Source organism: Sceloporus undulatus, chromosome 7, assembly GCF_019175285.1.
Source record: "Sceloporus undulatus isolate JIND9_A2432 ecotype Alabama chromosome 7, SceUnd_v1.1, whole genome shotgun sequence".
Lineage (NCBI taxonomy): Eukaryota > Metazoa > Chordata > Lepidosauria > Squamata > Phrynosomatidae > Sceloporus > Sceloporus undulatus.
In genome coordinates this window covers 12,482,528-12,489,747 of record NC_056528.1, presented here as the reverse complement: position 1 = coordinate 12,489,747, position 7,220 = coordinate 12,482,528, and the positions used below count along the sequence as shown (strand labels likewise).

General features: G+C 48.4%; 1 protein-coding gene across 5 annotated transcripts in view; it reads left to right on the top strand.

The window, feature by feature from the left end:
* The first annotated feature begins 811 nt into the window (after positions 1–811).
* The window catches only part of LOC121936161 (spermatid perinuclear RNA binding protein), a 62,867-nt gene continuing 56,458 nt past the window's right edge, over positions 812–7,220 (top strand). For 4 of the 5 annotated variants that reach the window (XM_042478049.1, XM_042478048.1, XM_042478051.1 and 1 more), the window contains exon 1: positions 812–940. The gene's annotated coding sequence lies outside the window, so the exon portion shown is untranslated. Of the gene's footprint in view, positions 941–1,583; positions 1,869–7,220 lie in introns of those variants that run through there. The other variant, XM_042478046.1, reaches the window with a different exon arrangement.

The window sequence follows — 7,220 nt, the reverse complement described above, 5'->3', positions numbered from 1 at the left end:
GTGTTATCTCACCTTTAATCCTTTTCAGGACCCCCAATTTGCTCCCCCTTCCATTTTTTTTAATCTCACCCTTCCCCCTTTAAACCCAATTTTACCTCACTTTCCCCCTTTAAACCCCATTCTACCTCAGTTTCCCCCTTTTAAACCCCATTTTACCTCACCCTTCCTCCTTTCAGGACCCCCAACTCGCTCCCCTTCCACTTTTCTCTCCAATTTACCCCCCCAAATAAACGATCTCTAGGAATCCCTTCATTTTTTACCTCAGCCTGTCACTTTTTAACCCTCCCTTTCACCTCAGCCTCTTTCCCGCCTGGTCAACTTAAATAAATGCCATTTACTGTGTAGTTCAATTTTTTTATTTAGAAGAAGCCACCTTCCCTCAGTCCCTTCTCTCTTCCCTCCAAGTAAAGCTCGTCGTGACGAGAAAAAAGGCTCAGCCTTTTACGCCGTTTGCGTAAGCCGCATTTTGCTCCTCTCAGGTGCTCTGAGGGATTTACGAGGGAGAAAGAAGGAAACGGTGGCCGTTTCGCCCCTCCGCCTGACCCTCCCCCTTCAAAGATCCCCATTTGGGCTGCCTCAGGATCACGTATCCTACGCAAAAGCTGCGAAGGGGCGTTCCTAGGGAGAAGGTAAGCCTGAGGGCCGAGCTACGCCATTTGCGTAGGGAGCAGGTAGCGAATGGTGTGTATTTTGGGGGAGGAACGTGTGCGTCAATTGCGTTAGACCGAGCGCGAGGTCTTCAGGGGAAGAAGGCGCCCTTACGCCGTTGGCGCAAGGCCTCAGGTGCAGGGGAGGCGGGAGGGGCGGGCTCAGCGTTGCCCGGCAGCCGTGGTCCGGGCGCAGCCAATGGGAGCGCCGGGCGATGTCACGTGGCCCCGGAGCCCCCGAAAGCGGCTCGCTCTCTGCGGAGCTTGCAAAAGCCGGACCGAGCGGAAAGAGGGTGAGCAGCAGGGACCCCTTCATTTGCCCCCGAATGGCTGCAAGGGAGGCGAGGCCTTCGGGGGCGAGGGAGGCTGGGGGCGTCGCACGGCAATGGAAGGCGAAGCGAGGAGGGGGAGGGCGAGGCGGAGGAGAGGGGGCTGGGTCCATTAGGAGCCGTTGGGAAAGGCAGGGAGGGAGGGGCGGGGGCGTCCTCATTGCAGGCGCAGGTAGAGGGGAGTGGGCAGGCATCCTGTGGCAGATGGACCTGGCATTGGGGAGGAAGGATGATGGGAAGGGCAGTAGGAGGGGTCCAAGGGTGGCTGCATGCAGGAGATGGGGGCAAAGGGCTTGGGAGGGAGCACACACACAAGTGCCTCCATTCGAGGCTGAGGGTTAGTGACCAGGCTCCTGTGGACCTGCCATTGGGGAAGGAGGAGGAGGAGGAGGATGGGAAGGGCAGTGGGTTGGAGGGGGCAAAGGCCTTGGGAGCATCCTAAAAGGCACACACAGGGAGAGGCTTTGGGACTGCCTCCCCTTGGATGCTGAGGGGGAGTTGGAGGTGGAAGAGGGGGCTTGGAAGAAGTGGACCTGCCATTGGGAAGAAGGATGATGGGTTGGGTAGTAGTAGGGGCTCAGGGGGTGGGGGAGCAAAGGGCTTGGGAGCACCCTAAAAGGCACCCAGGGAGAGGCTTTGGGACTGAGGGGGAGCTGGTAGTGGGCATGCCCAGGGTTGGCCCAGCAGGGAAGCTGGTTTCAGAGGCTGCCATGGAGGGGAGACATGGGTGCTAGTGGGCAAGGGCTTTGGCCAGAAGGGCTGGTGCCTGGGTCGTTTTGGGGGCCCTGGTGAATAAGGTAGGATGCCCATGAACACCTGTTTGAAACCTGGATCATTTGCATCATGAATAATAGTGTCATGTCTTGGTTCCAAAACCAAGGGAGTGAAAAAGGTGAGCTTCCTCCCGTCTCTGTTTTGTTTATCACTCCAGTTGGGCTACTGACCGCTTTGTGTTTCCTCTAGTAAATCCAGAGCGCCTTCTTTGTTTTGTGTATAAGCTGTGGATATAGAACTGGAGGTGGTTCCAGTCTCAGTCTCACCGGAGAGGTATTGCGTGTCGTCTTTCGTATAACCCAGGTCCCTTCCTCAAGCTCTAGCTGGGCCACAGAAACAGGCGTCTTGACATCTTTTGGAAAACAATCTTCCACTTGTGTTTTTAAAGCTGGGCAGAATAGTAGATCCAGTATGCAACGCAACCTATGTCACTCACGTTTACACGTAGCATTTAAACCCTGTCCATTCCAGAAAACAATACTGAGTCTGTTTCCTTTTCCTGAGGAAGCACCACGACTGTCCCAGGATCATTTGGGATGATGAGTGTTGTTTTCTCAGGAGAAGCCTATGGCTTGTTGAGATTTGTAGGACAGTTTCATACTACAATGGTTGTTCTCATGGGAGTGTGCAAGCTTTGTTGTTGCTGCTGCTGTGTGCCTTCAAGTCGTTTTTGACATATGGCAACCCAAAGGTGACCCTACCATGAGGTTTTCTTGGCACGTTTTTCAGAAGAGGTTTGCCCTTGCCATCCTCCGAGGCTAAGAGAGTGTCCCTTGCCCAAGTGGGCTTACATGGCCAAGCCAGGATCCGAACCCTGGTCTCCAGAGTCCTGCAAACCACGCTACGCTGCAGCTGTTGACCAACAAGGTTGGAGCAGTCTTTGTGAAGCGCTGGCAGGGACAACTTCCAGTTGTGGTTAGCAAATTGCCCAAGATCTTTGCACAGCCTTTGGTGGGGATGTGAAATTGTCATGTTGTTGTTTCCAGCGAGGATAATGAAGGACAGAAACGCTTGGTTATCTTCCCTCTGCTGAAATAAGTGAGAAGACGTAGCCTTTGGGGAGAGAGATTCCTTGTTGCCCTTCATCCACCGCTGTCAGGATCCAGCTTCCATGCAGATGGTGCATCATCGCATTGTCTCTTAGGCTGACCTGGTTTCCCCAAAACGAAGCTTCTGCTCTTGCTGGTGGCGAGGGTGGCCTCTGAGCGCTCTGTGCCAGGCAGGAGCAGCAGTTCCAGATTTGGTGGCAGCTCTTTACACAAGCCTTACTTGCAAATGCTCATGCTTTTATTTTGCTTCCCTTCACACGCTGGATTTGCTGTTCCCTCATGAGCGTTCGTTGTTATACAGTACCACAGATTTGAAGGAGACGTTGGGGAAGGGCATGGAAGGGGATAGAAGATGGCCTGTTGAGGGTGAAGAATATAACGGAAAAGGACATTTGCGACTCTTCCCTGGCTTTGCAGGGCTGTGCCTCTGTTGTTGTTGTTGCCCCATAGAGCTTCTCCTCAAAGCAATGATGTTTTTAGACTCCTGGCCGAGATCTTGTGCATCTAATTCTGTTTAATATTTACCTCTCTGGCTGTTTGGCTCAGTTAATCTGTCAACACTTTCTAGTTTTAGCTGAATGGAAACTGTCCTTCTAGAACAAGGATGGGCTCCAGATGTTTTTTGGACTACCACTCCCAGCATCCCTCACTTTGGGCTGTGTTGCCTGGGGCTGCTAGGGTTTGCAGACAAACAACACCCAGAGTGGCCCATGATCTGTATCCTAGAATCATGTATCTTAGAAATTTGCTGCTTTTTTGCTATTTTGTGGGTGCAGGATTTCTGATAACTGACAATTTAATTTATTACATGAACATACATAGTTTGACTGAATGCTGTAGAAAAAGGCAGGTTTGGATTTGTTTTTGCTAAGAGGTAATGGCCCTCATTTTCTCCCACCGTTGTTTAAAACATTCCTCATCCTGCAAGGCTTCTTCTGTGATAAGCTGCTATGTTTGTGTAAACAGCAATCCTCTAAGATGGCATTCCCAAGTCTTGAGACTACAGATCCTAACATCCCCAGCCAGTAGTGCTAAGTATTGTTGTTCCAACTCATCATCCTCATCATATTTATTTGTGTCCTGCCTCTCCCTATGTTGGAGCGATTTCTCCTTTGCCCCACCACAAATATCCCTGAGTTTGCCAATCCACATAGAAATTTCCCATCCTGTCTTTGACTTGGATGCATCGAATGTCTGGATCTCTGACTCTTCTTTTGAGAGGAAAAAGTACTTTGTGTATGCTCAGAGATTTTGGCATGGGGTGGATGCGTTGGATTGGTCCCAGGCATTTGTTGTTCTGCTCCACAGGTCAAAAGAGACCCTTTCAGACAGGTAGGTCCCCCATTTCTTTAAGCCGTTGGGCGCAGTGGGCATGTTGAAGGTCTCACAACATGGCTGCCGTGAGAGCTGTGATTCCTCATCAGAAGGCAAACGGATGAGACTGAAGCTGAATCTGCACTGCAGAAATAATGCACTTTGACGTTGCTTTAACTGTCATGGCTCCATCCTGTGACTTGTAGCTTGTTGGGGCACCACAGCACTCTTGACTAAATATCTCACAAACCTATAGATCCCAGCATTCCATAGCACTGAGCCATGCCAGTTAAAGCAGTGTTGAACTGCTTTATTTCTGAAGTGCAAATTCAGCCCAAGAGAAAAATAAACAAGTAACAAGGCAGAGAAGTGAGCTCTGAGCTTCCAGACACAAAACCCACTGTTTTTGAATGCAAGTTCCAAAGTCCGTTTTGGGTTAATACCTTTTATTAGGCCAACCGAGAAAGCACAGCGTTCTCTGTGACCTCAGTTCTCTGTTTTCCAGCATCCACTTTGTAGAAAGCAAACAGATGACAAGGAGGAATTTGGTGAAGAAACCAAGTACAAGGGTGAGATGGTAGTGTAAGCCCCAAATTCCCGATCCCTTAATGGCCCCTCATAAACCACAACTAAATGCCACCCGTTTAATGGAAAGCAAACTAGTGGTGCTCAGGATGTGCCAATAAAGCACATACTCACATAAAAAACACAGCAGAAATGGCCTTGGCTATCCTCTCTAACCCTTTCAGATGCTTCTTCCCTCTTCCCCAAATACCTCTCTGCTTGGGACATGCTTTAAAACGAAGCACTTTGCTGAGCCTACCTGCTGTTTTTATTTTCTAGGAGAAACTTTAGGGTCAAGAGACTTTCCTGGAAATGAAGATGGTGCTGAAATGGCGGTCATTTCATTTGTGTCCAGGCAGCTTCCCAGTTCATTTACTCATGAAATCAGGGAGCCTGGCAGGTGGCAAGTGAGTTCTCCATGGACCACAAGCGTTAATCCACATCATTGAGTAGTAGATCTGGTAGAAATGAACAGGGAGACATAGACCAAACCTGGTACATTTCTCCTTCCACTACTGGTTTAAGTGGTACTTACCTGTGAGTAGGTGGGTTTAACTTTAGAACTATGTTATAAGTACATAGATGTGGACTGCAAGTAGGGATATTCATTGTGTGTTCTATTCTACATATTCAAGGTTTAACACATACTGGGAGGGGATTAGCTGTTGCAGTGAAGAAACCAAGCGTCTCATGGTGTCTTAAAAAGGCCAACTGGTTTTAATTTTGTGAACTGTATCTCACTTTTGCATCTCACGAAGTGGACTGCAATCAACAAAAGCTTATGCCAAAGAAGACAATTAAGTCTTTATGGTGCCACAAATGGTACTTTTAACATTTTTTATTGCTTTGAGAACCCACATTGTTTCTGTGGAGTTTAGGATGGTATACATGGGCGATTCCCAGTGTTATCCTTGCAGTAATGTTGCTAAGTGGGTTCGATCTAGAGAGAAGGCAAGCCCGAGGTCTCTTGTGGCAGTTTGAACCTTGGGCTTCATTGCCTGGGTTTGATGCCATGGTGGCTTCCGCACACATTTCCCATGAAACTTTCTGATTGCCTGGAAGAGTGATGAGGCCGAGAGGAATGGCAGAAGCTGGATGAAAATAGCCAGTATGAAATTGGTTTAAAAAAACCCCTTCCTCCTGCAAAAGGAGAGAGATTGTCAAGAGCCATGCAATCAGGATCCTCGTGAATAATCTTTAGACACTCACAGCAAGGTGAGGGAAGAGGCATGTCTCTTTAAGAGGGATCCAAAGGGCAAGATGGAGTGCTTTTTGTGTGTGGTTGTGTGTGTGTGTGTAGCTGGTAGACACTGAGAGCCAGCTGCTCATTAGGTGAAGGAGGTAAAGCTGAATGACTTGGACAGAGTCGCCTTCTCTCTGGGAGCTGTATTTTTTGAAAGAGAAAGGTCTTTTTTTACCTGCGTCCAGTTCAGGGTTGTATAGAGGACTCACTGTAAGACCAACAACAACAAAAGGTATTTATTCCCTCCCGCCCCAAGGAGTGAAATATCTAGTTTCAGTGTGTGTTCACTCCCCCAAAAAAGAGGCTTTCTGTAAAGCACTAAAACGTCCGTGGCTGTTTGCCAGGATGAAAGGATAAAAAGAGCAGGCAGGGGGTAGTTTTTTCGGCTTGTCTTCATGGTTACCTTTCAAAACCTCTAGCTGTATTACCATTGATTCTGGCATTCGTGGTCGCGAGTGACTGAAAAGGCTTTGCCTCTCTGTCAGGTTCATGTGTTTTTGTGTTACGCAGGATCCCTTGCTGGCTAGCACCAAAATTTAATCGTTGAAAATGAATGATTGTTTAAAATAAAAGTTTATAAAAGCCCAATGGCACAAAAACTGTCTTTGCAAGGTAAAGTGGCAGGCCTCTCAGTTGCACAGGAGTCTTCTTCCGTTCCGTTATGTTTGAAGAAAGATGTTATGCAGGTTACAAGTCTGCTCCCATTTTGCATCCTTGAAGAGACAGTGTTGCCGGTGCCTCTTACTTCTTGTGGAAGTGAGTTGTTCTGTAGGTGTCTAAATAAAGACTGCAGATCTTCTCGGATAAGGGCATTAAATGCCTGAAATGCTGACAGGAGTAGAGGTGGATGTGGATTTACACTTGCTTAAAATACTAACCTGGAACGGGTCTCGATAGCTGGACATTGCAGAGAATTTGCATCTTTTAATGGGTCAATGAGACCTTTCCCCCTTGAGCTGTTGCCATTGATGTAACCAGAAGGTACCTCTTCCTTTGTTCCTCATCTTTATCGATCCCTTTCCTAACTCCAAGGTGGAATTAGCTTTAGGGAGGTTCTTGTCCAGGTGGGAGTTGGAGCTATTTCTTTCCTTTTCTGGTGACTCTGTGAACCACCTTATGCAAGGTTTGAAAACTTAATTCTTTTTATAGAAACAGCTCTTTCTCTCCCCACTGCCCTCCTTCTCTGAAAGCACCCACACATTTTTCCACGCTGCTGCAGAACCGACTGTGCTTGAAGGCTTGGCTTTTTGGAGGTGGGAGAAAAGGAGAGAGAAGGGAAGGAGGCAGGAGAGCAAAAGCG